We start from the raw sequence: 14,378 nt of genomic DNA on the forward strand, positions 1-14,378 counted from the left end.
ATGAGAAATAAATGTTTAATCACATTGATTTCTTACAAGATCTTCTTCCCAAAAAGGGGGTATAAGATAATTAAGTCAAAAATAGAGAATCATTAATACACGAGTGTACTAACACGTTATGCCAATCGGGAATCAACTTAACTAATTTGAATACCCCACATCAATAGCGTTTTAAGTTCGACTATACATGATATAATTTTGCAAGGATTCGGAAATTTTGATAGTGGAAGAAGAGTTTAGCCTTCATACCTCGCTTTGAGATTTTCTTAAATCACTACACAGTTCTGAAAATCCTTGCAACTTCAATCTATTTAGAGACATAGGAAAATTGAATACAAATTCGGAAGATATTCATAGTTTCAGCTCATTTGAGCATTTTACCAAACACTAAGTGTGCGAATTTGATTACAAGGTTCTTCCACAAGATTTCCTTCACTCCACAACTAATTCAATACTAAGAGTTTACTCATACTAGTTCAATTACCTCCCCACCATCCTCATATCTACATACATGCATAACTAACAACTCTCATACCCAAGAATCATACTCCCAATTACCCATCTTCTACCTAAACTCACAATTGAAGACTAGGGTTAGAACCTTTCCTTTTGGATAAATACCTTGTGAGTTTTCCTTGTGAATTCTCCAAGTCTTGAGCAAGAATTGATGAACAATTAGCCTAGGGTTTCCTCCTCTCTCTCTAGAACACTCTCCCTTCTCTCTAAAATATGAGATTTTCTCTTTCAAAACGAGCCCCAAGGGCTTTTAATCAAAATAGGGCCGGTAAAAAGAATTAGAAAAATGAAGCCCCGATAGAGATCTGCAGTCGCATATGCGACCGCATAGTGCTTCTGCAGTCCGCAAAATGGGCCGCATAATGGCCCTTTGAAACTGGATACCCTTTCCTCACTCTGCGACCGGTCTGCGGTACGCAAATCTATTATGCGATCGCATAATGCGCCGCAGAACTGCCCTTCGGAAATTTTTGTGCTGGGTCTGCGATAGGTTATACCGCCCGCAAAATGATTATACGGCCGCATAATGGTCCAAAAACATTGCCCAGATTTATGCCTCAGTCTGCGGCAGATCTGCGGTCCACAGATCAGTTCTACGACCGCAGCATAGGCCGCAGAAAATGCCCTGCACTTCTAAAAGTTTTCTTCAACTCTCCAACGCACTGTTCAACCCAAAAAGTCCGAATTCCTACAATCGTCAACACATAAGTCTACTTCGACACCACGAAATCTTGGATTTTAGGTAATATTTTACGGGGCCTTACATCATTTTATTCTCTGGTTTGTCTAACTCTTGGTATTCATCATCATATTATTCATATGTATAGTTGGGTAGAAAGCATCAATTAGGCTTGCTTGACTGGGATATCTCGATTGAGCGTCGGTCGCGCTCCCCAGGGTTGGGCATGACAACAATACCATCATGACATCTCTTTCTTGACCCACAAGAGACACTCGACCCGCGGCTCATATTTTAGGTGTGAATGAATATTTTCCCAAAAATATAAAAAGGAACAAGAAAATGTGTATTGATAATTGAGGTTTATAATAACCAGGTCAAATAGGTAATTTTCAAGTCAAGAATAGGGGTTCATTTAGTAAAGGCCACGCTATGGCATTTTATCATCTATCAACCACTCGTCGCAATAAAATTATTACATAGTTTATAAACCCTGAACTCTAACCTTGAACCCTAATCAACCAACCTTGATCAATAAACATTCTTAACAGTCTATTGTCAACTTTAAGTGGCATAGTCAACTTATATAAAAGTGAGCATAAACTAATGGATGAGGATTGAATTAGTTATTAAACTACATTGGACCTTACTGTAATACCCCATATCCTTGGACTAGGAACTGAACCTTCCTACATCAGTAAATTTTTCCGAATTGGCAAGAATAAGTTGTGTTCAAGTATACAGATCAAGATATTAGTGTATAAAAGGATAAAATCCCAAAATGATTCAGGGATTTAAAGTGTGAACAACGATAATTCTCAAAGTTACATTTATGTTTAATAAACAATTACTATATCATAAATTTCAGAATACATTTCGACTTCAACTAGATCCTTCAGAAATTCAGCTAACAGAAGTTCAATACAAAAGAAGAAGAAAGAAGTAACACTATGGACCCGTAATTCAAATAAGTTTGCACAAACTTCAACTTCAAACATGCGTATCTTCCTTTGTATGATGAGTTAGGTGGCGAATTACCTAACACATTAAAAATATTTGAGTCTAGTTTTTAACTCAATAAATCGTTTATCAATATGACCTTAGTATAAACAGTTATGCATGTTTTACTACGGACCTGCAAAGTGCCCAAGTGCATACGGACACGTGACACATCCAAGGCTGCAGACATATAAGTCCCCCAAGTCGGTTCTATCCTCATTTTATCTAATTTTCAATTCAAGAGCAGACCATCGGAGCTCCAAATGATCTCTCTTGCTCTCCATCTTCAAGGTAAGTCAATTCCAAAGTTAAACGTGGATATCCCTCCATTGATTACATGATTCTAACACCGATCTTGCGTTGGAACATAGCAATTCAAAGGAGTTCGTCGAATGAATTCTAAGTGAAAGTTCATTGGTTGTAGTAGTAATGGTAAGAAGCCTTCTTCTAGTTATGCTTATGGATCCATATAAGGACCCATGGGACCGTGATCAAAAGCCGTGAGTTTAAGTTGTGTGGCTCGTATAATATAAGTATGTGGTTGTTTGTGTTGTTGGTTGTCCTATGTAAGATGAAGTTGGGGAGTATTGTTTTATTTGATGGAGAGGTTGTATGGTGTTTTTCTGAGTTCGGATAAAGTTGGGTGTGGAGAACACGGATGAATTGTAAGTCTCGGGAGCTCGTCACTCTCTGATTATTTGATGAATTGTTTATTTGACTAAAACATGATGTCGGTCTGTTATTGTTGATACTATTCTTCATATTTAATGTTCTTTATTGATTGAAGCTCATAGCGAAAGTATTGATTCCTCGTAGTCTTAAGGTTGAGAATCGAGGTATGTAATGCTGAACATCTCAATTTTGAAATACCTATTCGGTTTCCTAGATAAAGTATCTCGTATATATGATGTGATCTCCCGAAGGATGGAAATATATCCCATTTGTGAATTGTAGCTATTCATAGCTTATTCTAAACCAAGTACTCCAAAATTCTCTAGATTGTGTGACTATGTTAGAACTCGTAAAATAAGTTCGATAAGAACGTTATGAAATTTCCAGTTCCTACGGGGTTTAGTGATGGTGTATTTCTGCCAGAAGTTTAAATAAGTCTCTTACATGTTTTTTGAGGTTATGTTTCATATATTGAAAGGTTGGTTTTGCCCTTAGGCTTAAACGAGTTTTCTTATGTCTCGAGAGAAATGTTTTTTGTATCGAACGATACTTCATGTCTTCAAGTTTATAGATAAGAATGATTCATAAGTACGTAAGTATCCTCCATGTCATATGAGTTTCTTGTTTCCTTTGAAGCCTATCTGTCCAGACAAGTTTCTACGATTCCACTCACGTTTACGTATGTTCTTAATTTGCCTTCGAGACCTACCAGTTTCCGAAAGCCTTTCTATGACTTCACTTACTTCTAAATATGTTTCTGTTTATCCAGAATTTCGAGTAACAATTAAACTTATTTAATGGTTTCAAGAATACGTGATTTAATCCAATACTAATTGATAAACAAGGAATTAAATAGATAATCTGAATAGTAAAATAAATCAAACCAGTGTTCTGGTAGTGCTTTCGACATCGATTCGAGATGGTCTCGAGGTTGGGTAACAAGAACAATAAAGAACAGAAAATAAATAGTGATGAGCAGTAATAGATAGTAAGTGAAATAGAGAAAGCAATGTATGTGTATATGTTTGTCAGTGAATAATTCTCCCTTACAAATGAATGGGGTCCCTCTTTATATAGTAGAGGAATCCTAAATAAGGTACAATTCTAATAACGGAAACAAATCCCATGATTGGCGTCAATAACCGCTTGATTCGATCTGTTCCGGGATTTTCGCCGAGATCTTCGGTCGGTTGCTAATATCTCGCCATTCCGTTATTATGCCTTACTCGAAGTCGGTCATGCTCGGTCTTGATCTTCAGCGAGCACTTCGATCTTCATGCTCCATACACTGCCATTGAGCTTGAGCTTGGTATATTACGTGCTTACTCTTGAGGCAGTTCCTCGTGCCTATGAAATCGGACATGTCCGATTTCGACCGTGTACAGATAGTCCTCGCGTTTCTTGGAATAAAATGATAAGAAACGGTTTGAGCCTTGATTTTCCGAAACCTCGATCATGACGTCGTCCTCATGACGTAAGTGACAGATATGACCGAAATGTCCCGTCGGTTTAGTTCCCCAAATCATTAATGCCTGTTAGTTACGGCCGACCACTAGCGCCACCGAACCGTCGCCGTGACCCTATAAATACCCGCTCCTTCATTGAATCAAACTTTACTTTTGCTCTAATCAAACCTCTAAGTCTTTTCACTCTTTTAGTCTCTTCCTTTTCGCCGTCTGTAGTGACACCTTCGTTAGCACCGAAACCACTCTTTTAGTCTCTTCCTTTTCGCCGTCTGTAGTGCCACCTTCGCTCTTATTTACTTATACAAATGGCGAAAACCTCAAAGACCATACCGCAGAAGGCGAAAGCTTCTTGCTCCTCTTCCCGGCCGTCCGGTGACAAGGCGCCAGTGGAGCCGCTTCCCCACGATCAAAATGTGTCGATGTACATGTGCTCGATAACAAAGAGCCACCTCGAGGCCATGAAGAGGGACTGCAACTGGGGTCCCGAGGTCGTGGTGGGAATTCCTTCTCCCGAAGAGAGCATCACCGCTTATGTGGAGAGGTTCCTAAGTATTTACACTTATCCCTTCACATTAGGTCCCCTCAACCCAGTGATTATTGATCTCTGTAAAAGATATCAGAACACCCTCGGCCAAATCCACCCCTCTCTATGGCGCATAGTAATCATGCTGCGCTTCTTCTCTAGCGAGCCCGAGGGGCTAGAGTTTACTTTAAATCATCTCATGCGATTGTACTGGCCTCGAATCTATCGAGGACTAATCAGGCTCCAACGCCGGGCAACGAAGGCCTTGTTCTCGAGCATCGACGAGGACAAGGATAGGGGTTGGATGAGCCATTTTATATGGGTGAGGACCCATGACATTATCCCCGAAGAGAAGATGCCATTCCTTGAGGAGTGGAACTTCGACCGTAAGTGATCTTTTAAACTTTGTTCTTCGTACCTTCTTCGACTTCGCCTGATATCCCCTTTCGACATGTAGCTATTCCTTGGATGTCTCAAGCGGTACCTGACCTCGAAGATTGGGTTCGAAAGTTAGCCTCAACTTCCACTTATGCCGAACGCACATGGTGTGATTTGGCAAGGGGCAGATGGGAGGCCAAGAACCACGGTAAGGATCTCCTTTTTCATGTTCTGAAACACTTTTTGTACTTTATTCGTCACTAATTTTCTTTCATGCAGGCCTGACCAAGCCTAATTTTCTTCCAACTTTTCTTGAGGAGGCACTAAGAGAGGCTCGAGAGTTGAAGACCCCTGATATAGGCAGAAGCTCTAGTGTAGGGGATCCCTTTCGGGACTTCTTTACTGGAGTCGATGATGCCTCTGATATCAGTGACGCTTCTATCCTTTTAGAAGAGGCCCAACGTCTCTTATCTAGGGTAAGAATCAGTTTACTGTACTTCTTTTCTTTACTCTTTTTTCTCTAAATCTGACTTGTGTTTTCCTTTTTTGTATAGGCCTTCACCAAGTTTTGAGCTGACCATAGCCAGTGTGAAACCGAGCTCCAAAAGGTCTCGGATGAGAGGAACACTCTGAAGCTTCTTTGCGGCCAAAATGACAAAACTATAAAGGACCTTCAAACGGATTTGGCCAAGGCTCGTGAGGAAGAGGCCGAGCTAGATAAGCAGGTGCGCATCCTTTTGATAAAGTATGGACTCGGCCCAACTATGGAGGCTAATACATCATTATCTCAGCTGCAACGAAAGGTTGAAAGGATCGAGATGCTTCGGGGAAAAGTCGATCAGGTCAAGGCCAATTGTGATCGCTGGAAGGAGAATATGGACCACCTGGCTGTGGAAAAAGAAACTACCTTGGCCAAATTGTCATCGGCCCAGGTTCAACTTCGGGGCCTGAAAGAGAAAAGCTCGGCCCAAGCCAAGAGGATTGAGGAGCTTGAAACCGGGCTTGCTGAGGCCAAGGCGGAGATCGAGAAGACAAAGGGCATGGCGGACAAGACCATTGCTATGTACCGGGCCGATGCTGAGGCTGCTCAAATGCAGCTAAGGGAGGCTTCTGACCGAGAGCGATGGATCAATGACTCGACTAGGTGTTAATCCCGGAGATAAACCCTCGAGGAAATCCATGCTCGAGGTTTTGACCTCTCCGATGAGATAGCCCGAGCCAAGGTGCTCGAAGACAGGAAACTTGCCTCCTCCGATGACGAAGACGGTGATGAAGAAGGCAGCCGAGGAGGATCCGATGAGGGGCCTGAAGGAGATGTTGCTCCCGGAGAAGAGGTCGAAACCGGCCGTAGTTAGGACTTTGTCTCATGTACATAACCTTTTTTATACTAGAAAAACTTCTTTTGAATGTCTTCTAAGTTTTATGTTCAAATGTGTTTTGTGCTTTTGCCTTGTGAAAATTTTGTTGTTACAGCCTCTGTAATCGAGTGAACACTAGTTCGAACTTAGAACAAACCCTTAGGTTTTTTAGACACGCAAGGCGAGTCCCCGAGCTTAATAATATGTTCGAGATTTCGGATGGCTTGATTGATGCCATGACTGCACTCTTTTTATAACTAAGTTCGAGTATGTTTCGAACTTAGAATAGAACAAACCCTTAGGTTTTTTTATCAAATAATGGGTAATTTTTGAACTTATAGTAACATACCCCTTAAGGTTTTATGAAGGATCCTTGAGCTAAATTCAAGTCAACTTTATTTGAACTCGGAATAGTGGAACCCTTAGGTCCGAGTTGAGTGAGAACAAAGTCTCAAACTCTAAATGTATTGGCCCTTTGGCGCTTTTAGGTTAGGCCCATATGGCCTCTAAAAGGCGACTATTATTTTCCCCTTTTGGCTTAAAAGACTTAGTAAAAATTGCTTTATGCCTTATCATGTATTTTTTACCCATTGAGCTATTTGAGGGTCCGATGTCGGTTGAAACTCTTTTGCTTTTTGTGCCTTAGCACATTTGTGTTAAAGATAATTTGATACCTCTTAGGTTTTTAGAGAGCTGATTTTATGGAAGCCCTGTTGATTATTTGCCGAGGGTAGCCTTTTGTAACCGATTTTTCAAATAATTTGAAGGCCTATCGATATTGCAGAATTCGGACGTCTCTGAGCCGCGTTATTTAGGCCGTAGCCTTTAGGTAAGTATTTTGGCCGTAGCCTTCGAGTATGCTTCTTGGGCTTATTTCTCAATAACATTTCGAACTTGTTCGAAATGTCAGTCCCCGAGAATGGTGGCCTTGGCCTATAGATCGAGGGTTGCCTCTTTGAGGTCTTATGAATTTGAGTTTAGATAATTTGAAAATGCCTATCATCGATGGTAGTCCCCGAGTGTATATTTTCACTTTGGCTCTTGAGCCGTTTCTCACAATATCATAAGTATGGGGTTTGTATAGTAGAGAATTTTCTTCGAGACACAAAATGTTTAAATGAAGAGAGAATGCTTCTTTGAATAGTTTATACATGCGCACATGTTTTGCGATCGTGGCTCGACTTATTTATATGGACACGGTTTACTTGACCGTTTGGCCCATTACAAAGCTTCCCTATTGAGGCCCTTTGACATGAAGTACTATTCTCGAGAATACAACATCTCAGGGTGATGCCCCCCAGTATTCGAGGTTAATTGCAAAGAAGCCTTGGATACTGTTGAGTTGTCCTCAGGTAGAACATAATTGTTGCCTCATTAAAAACCTCACCGGAAAAACCCATTTGGGATAAAAACCGATTTAAGGGGAAAAGAGTGCAACGCATACTTTAAAACCCGAGGTCTCGATGTCTTTGGTCAAACTCCTGCAATGAGTTAGCGTCGAATATATATAAACAAAATAAGGGAGAAAGTCATACCTTAACAATAATATCGTTTGAGAAGTGATATGTTCCAGTTGTTTGGCAGTGGTTCGCCGTCCATCGTTCCGAGTTTATAAGACCCTTTTCTGACTATATCGTTCCCTACCCTTCCTTAGGATCTCGAGTGTTGATGGTGACCTTCCTTAGGACTAAGTCCCCGACCCTAAAGTGGCGAAGGTTGGTTCTTCTATTGTAGTACCTTTCGATTCGTTGCTTTTGTGCAGCCATTCGAACGAGTGCCGCTTCTCGTTTTTCATCTAATAATTCGAGGCTAGTATTCATAGCCTCGTTGTTTGATTCCTCCGTTGCATGTCGAAACCTGGTGTTGGGTTCTCTGACTTTGACTGGAATCAAGGCTTCGGAGCCATATACTAACTAAAACGGAGTTGCCCCTGTACTGGACTTTGATGTTGTTCGATATGCCCAAAAGACATCGGGTAGAATTTCTCTCCATTTCCCTTTAGCTTCGTTCAACCTTTTCTTCAGGTTTTGGATGATAGTCTTATTCGTCGATTCGGCCTGTCCGTTCCCACTAGGGTGATACGGTGTTGACAATATCCTTTTTATTTTATGGTCTTCGATAAATTTTGTCACTTTACTGCCGATAAATTGTTTACCATTGTCACATACTATTTCTGTGGGTATCCCAAATCGACACGCGATGTGATCCCAGATGAAATCTATAACCTCTTTCTCTCTGACCTTCTCGAAAGCCTGTGCTTTGACCCATTTAGAGAAATAGTCAGTCATAAATAAAATGAACTTAGCTTTACCTGGGGCTGATGGCAGAGGGCCGACAATATCCATCCGCCATTTCATGAATGGCCATGGGGATAGGACCGAGTGAAGTTGTTCTCCGGGCTTGTGGATCATCAGTGTAAACCTTTGACATTTATCACATTTTCGAACAAACTCCTTAGAGTCATTTTCCATGATATCCCAGTAGTATCCTGCTCTAATGACTTTGCGAATAAGTGAATCAGCGTCGGAGTGGTTCCCACGATGCCTTCATGGACTTCTCGTACAACATAATCAGTTGTCCTGGTCCCAAACACACTGTCAATGGTCCATCGAATGTCCTTTTGTATAACTTTCCGTCTTCGGCCAATGTAAAACAAGCAACTTTAGTTCATAGGGCCCTCGATTCTTTAGGGTCCGATGGAAGCTTTCCATTCTTTAAGTATTCGATGTATTTGTTCCTTCAGTCCCAGGTTATGCTTGTAGAATTTATCTTGGCATGCCCTTCCTTGATCACGGATTTCGAGAGTTGAATGGCAGTCCCTGAGCTGATCTTATCTTCCTCGACCGATGACCCAAAATTTGAAAGTGCATCGACCTCACTGTTTTGTTCCCGAGGTACATGCTGTAAAGTCCATTCTTCGAAACGGTGCAAAGTTACCTGCAATTTGTCCAAATACCTTTGCATTCTATCCTCTCGAACTTTGAAGGTTTTATTTACCTGGTTCACCACCAGTAAAGAGTCGCACTTGGCTTCAATGACTTCTGCTCCCAAGCCTTTAGCTAGCTCGAGACTTGCAATCATGGCCTCATACTCGACCTCATTGTTAGTCAATCTAGAGGTTTTGATAGACTGTCTAATAGTGCTACCCATGGGCGGCTTCAAAATGATGCCTAGCCCGGACCCCTTCACATTCAAAGCACCATCTATAAAAAGGGCCCATACCCCCAGCGATGTACCTGATTTCAATAAGAGTTCGTTTTCAACTTCAGGCAGGAGGGTTGGCGTGAAATTGGCCACGAAGTCCGCTAAAATTTAAGATTTGATGGTAGTCCGGGGTTGATATTCGATATCGTACCCACTGAGTTTGACGGCCCATTTGGCCAATTAGCCAGATTGTTCGGGCTTGCGCAAACTATTATGAAGTGGGTAAGTTGTTAATACGCATATAGGGTGATATTGAAAGTATGGTCTAAACTTTCTAGAGCAGCTTGTCAGTGCAAGTGCCAATTTCTCCAAATGTGGATATCTAGTTTTTGCTTCTCCTAAGGTTCGACTTACATAATAAACGAGAAATTGCGTACCTTGCTCTTCTCGAACCAGGACGCTAATTACCGCGACTTCCGATACTGCCAAGTACAAGTAAAGTTTCTCATCTGCCTTTGGAGTGTGAAACAGTGGTGGGCTTGATAGGTACCGCTTCAATTCCTCTAGTTCCTGTTGGTTTTTCGGGGTCCAGGCGAAGTCCTTCTTCTTTTTGAGAAGAGAGAAAAACCTGTGACGTCGATCCGATGACCTCGAAATAAATCGGCCTAAGGCAGCTATCCGTCCAGTCAGCCTCTGCACGGCTTTTACACTGTTCACGACGGTGATGTTTTCGATGGCCTTGATTTTATCGGGGTTGATCTCGATCTCCCGATTCCATACCATGAAGCTAAGGAACTTGCCTGAACCGACCCCGAAAGCACATTTCTTGGGGTTTAGCTTCATGTTGTATTTCCTTAAAATCTCGAACGTTTCCTGCAAATGAGCCAAATGGTCCTCTACACGCAGGGACTTAACTAGAATGTCATCAATATAAACTTTCATTGATTTACCTATTTGTTCTTCGAACATTTTATATACTAGGCGTTGGTAAGTAGCTCATGCATTTTTTAGCCCGGAGGGCATTACCTTATAACAATATGTTCCATACTTGGTGATAAATGAAGTTTTTTCTTGGTACTCCGGGCTCATTTGGATTTGATTGTACCCGGAATAGGCATCGAGAAAAGTAAGGATCTCGTGGTCGGCCGTGGCATCGATCATCCGATCGATGTTAGGAAGTGGAAAAGAATCTTTGGGGCATGCCTTGTTACCTCATCGACCGCAAACATTTCTTTTGCAGCATGCGGCTCCCCGTATACTATTTTTACACCGTCCGACGTCGGGAATTTCATTATTTGGTGGAGAGTCGAAGGGACTTCCCTCATATTGTGGATCCAAGGCTTTCTGAGCAGGGCATTGTACCTCATGTCACCCTCGATTACGTGGAACTTGGTATCTTGAATGGTTCCAGCCATGTTCAGTGGTAGAATAATCTCCCCTTTAGTTGTTTCACTGGCCATATTAAAGTCATTTAAGACTCGAGTTGCGGGTGCGATTTGATTTTGTAGGCCGAGCTGCTCCACGACCCTCGATCGGATGATATTTGCCGAGCTACTTGGATCCACTAAACACGCTTAACTTAAACTTTATTTAATAAGATTGAAATTACCAGAGCGTCATTGTGGGGATGAGAAATGCCTTCTACTTCTTCGTTATTGAATGATAAAGTGCCTTCGAGCACATAATCTCGGGTTCGTTTTTCCCTAGTGATTGATACCATAGTGCGTTTGAATATGGGTCCTTGTGGAATGTCGACCCCACCGACGATCATATGAATGACATGTTGGGTTCCTCATGTTCATTTTTCATGTTGGCATCGCTTTCTCTGAAATGATTCTTGGCTCGATCGCTGAGGGACTCTCGAAGGTGGCCCTCATTGAATAGATGGGCTACCTCCTCCCTTAATTGCCTACAATCCTCGGTCTTGTGAGCATGCGTGCCATGATACTTACACATCAAATTTGGGTTTCTTTGGAAAGGATCGGTTTGTATAGGTTTGAGCCACCTAGTATATCTGATCCTTCTGATTGCCGATACAATGCCCGATGCATCGATGCTAAAGTTATATTCCGATAACCGAGGTGCCTTTGTGAGATCGGCATACTTGTCAAAACCACTTTTGCTCATAAGTTCCCGAGAATTCTGTCCTCGAACACTTCTTCGATCGTTCCGGGCAGAATTGCATCCTGAACCATTGTTCCTTCGATCTGCGGTATATGGTTGATATCGGTCCCTGTTCGACCTTGGTTCCCTATCGACGTCCCTCTGGTTTTTAACTATCGACCTGTTTGGATATACTGAACAGGAAGGGGCTCCTAATTGGTCATCTTCGACCCTGATCTTCGACTGATATCGATTGTGCACATCTTCCCAAGTTATAGCTGGATACTCGATCAAATTTTATTTCAACTATCATGATGCTATCGAACTTCGTTCGTTCAACCCTTGGGTGAAAGCTTGAATGGCCTAATCATCTGTGACCGGTGGAAACTCCATGTGTTCCATTTGAAATCGAGACACGAACTCCCTCAGCATTTCATTATCCCTTTGACTTACCTTGAAAGGTCTAATTTCCTCGTTGCGACCTTTATGGCCCCAGCGTGTGCCTTTATGAAATAATCTGCTCACATGGCAAATTAATCGATGAAATTTGGTGGCAGGTTGTGATACCAAATCATTGCTCCCTTGATGGCAGGTTTTGATACCAAATCATTGCTCCCTTGATGAAAAAACACGAATTCGATTTCATCATCCTCTAAATCGTTACCCTTGATGGCGAATGTATATGAAGTAACATGCTCGTTGGGATCAGTAGTCCCATTGTATTTGGGTATATCTAGCATACGAAACTTCTTTATAATAGGATTCGGAGCTGCACTTGGAGGAAACGACTTTTGTACAAACTTTTTCGAATCCATCCCTCTCAAGATTGGCGGTGCCCCCGGTATCTGATCAACTCAAGAGTTGTATGTCTCCACTATTTTATCGTTGGCTTCGATTCTCTTCTCCCCTGATTCAATTATTTTGGTGAGCTCCTCAAGCATTTTCATTACCGTAGGATTAGTCCCCGATTCTTTACCATTCGACCTTTCCGATACTGGCTCGATACGGTGAGTAATTTTTGGCTCGACCCTACTCGAAGCTCTATGTTAATTTTGTAACTGAGCAATAGCGGCTTGCTGAGCCTGAAGCATCTCGAATATCACTTGGAGACTGACTCCTTCATCTGCTCTGCCCTGTGTTCCTTGGCCACTAGATCGACCTTCTCTGCGTACACTCACATCGAGATCTGCGCCTAGGTTCGCGTTTAGAGCAACGTGAGAACTAAGATCGACTGGGTTGGAAATCGGTGCGGCCCCAAGATTAGCCTGTGGCACCTCGACTCCTGGAGCGATCACATTTTCATTTTCATCATGGAATCTGAGGCCATTGTTACCGTATATGGATGTGTTTTGTGAGTTTGACATATTTTAACCTGAAAGCAAAGATACTCGACAAGAACAAGCGTAAAATAATGTGTTTTACCAGAATCAGTACTGAACAATCACTATTATCCTTAGCCCCATGGTGGACGCCAAACTGTTTACCCAGAATTTCGAGTAACAATTAAACTTCTTTAGTGATTTTAAGGATACGTGATTTAATCCAATACTAATTGATAAATAAGGAATTAAACATATAATCTGAGTAGTAAAATAAATCAAACCAGTGTTCTGGCAGTACTTTCGACTTCGATTCAAGATGGTCTCGAGGTTGGGTAAGAAGAACAATAAAGAACAGAAAATAAACAGTGATGAGCAGTAATAGATAGTAAGTGAAATAGAGAAAGCAGTGTATGTGTATATGTTTATCAGTGAATAATTCTCCCTTACAAATGTATGGGGTCCCTTTTTATATAGTAGAGGAATCCTAAATAAGGTACAATTCTAATAACGGAAATAAATCCCATGATTAGCATCAATAACCGCTTGATTCGATCTGTTCCGGGATTTCTGTCGAGATCTTCGGTCGGTTGCTAATATCTCGCCATTCCGTTATTATGCCTTACTCAAAGTCGGTCATGATCGATCTCTATCTTCAGCTAGCACTTCGATCTTAATGCTCCATACTCTGCCATTGAGCTCGAGCCTGGTCTATTACGAGCTTACTCTCGAGGAAGCTCCTCGTGCCTATGAAATCGGATATGCCAGATTTTGACTGTATACAGTTTCCAAAGTTCCAAGTTCGATAAAGCTCTATAACTTCTTAGGATATTGTACATGTCTAGAAATTGATGGCATGGCCTCCCATCATATATCCCTTCTTATATGAGTCCACGAGGTCATAGAAAATGAAACAACACGAGTCTTCATGTAGTATACTTTATGCTCACATACTTCTTTCACTTGGTATCGTTCATGTCATGTCGAACTTTCATATTACCTTATGTGGTCTCTCGTCTTCCAATCTAGAGGTTTATGTTCCTTCATTTGAGATGTCTGCCATGTGTATTAATTGAATCATCTTCACAACTATAATGATCACATCAAATCATGTGTAGTGACATCCATAAGCTAATAAAATGGTATTCCAAGAATGTTAATCATCTACTCAGGTTCTATCTAATACAACTGATCTCGTGCATAGCACAAGGCCCTTGCAGC

General features: G+C 41.6%; 1 long non-coding RNA gene across 1 annotated transcript; it reads left to right on the forward strand.

The window, feature by feature from the left end:
* Positions 1-2,214: 2,214 nt before the first annotated feature.
* Positions 2,215-6,595, forward strand: LOC142168400 (uncharacterized). Its single transcript, XR_012698266.1, has 3 exons — positions 2,215-5,441; positions 5,513-5,709; positions 5,788-6,595. It is a non-coding gene; the product is annotated as an uncharacterized LOC142168400 (long non-coding RNA).
* Positions 6,596-14,378: the final 7,783 nt, after the last annotated feature.

This window comes from Nicotiana tabacum, chromosome 13 (genome assembly GCF_000715075.1).
Source record: "Nicotiana tabacum cultivar K326 chromosome 13, ASM71507v2, whole genome shotgun sequence".
Taxonomy (NCBI): Eukaryota; Viridiplantae; Streptophyta; class Magnoliopsida; order Solanales; family Solanaceae; genus Nicotiana; species Nicotiana tabacum.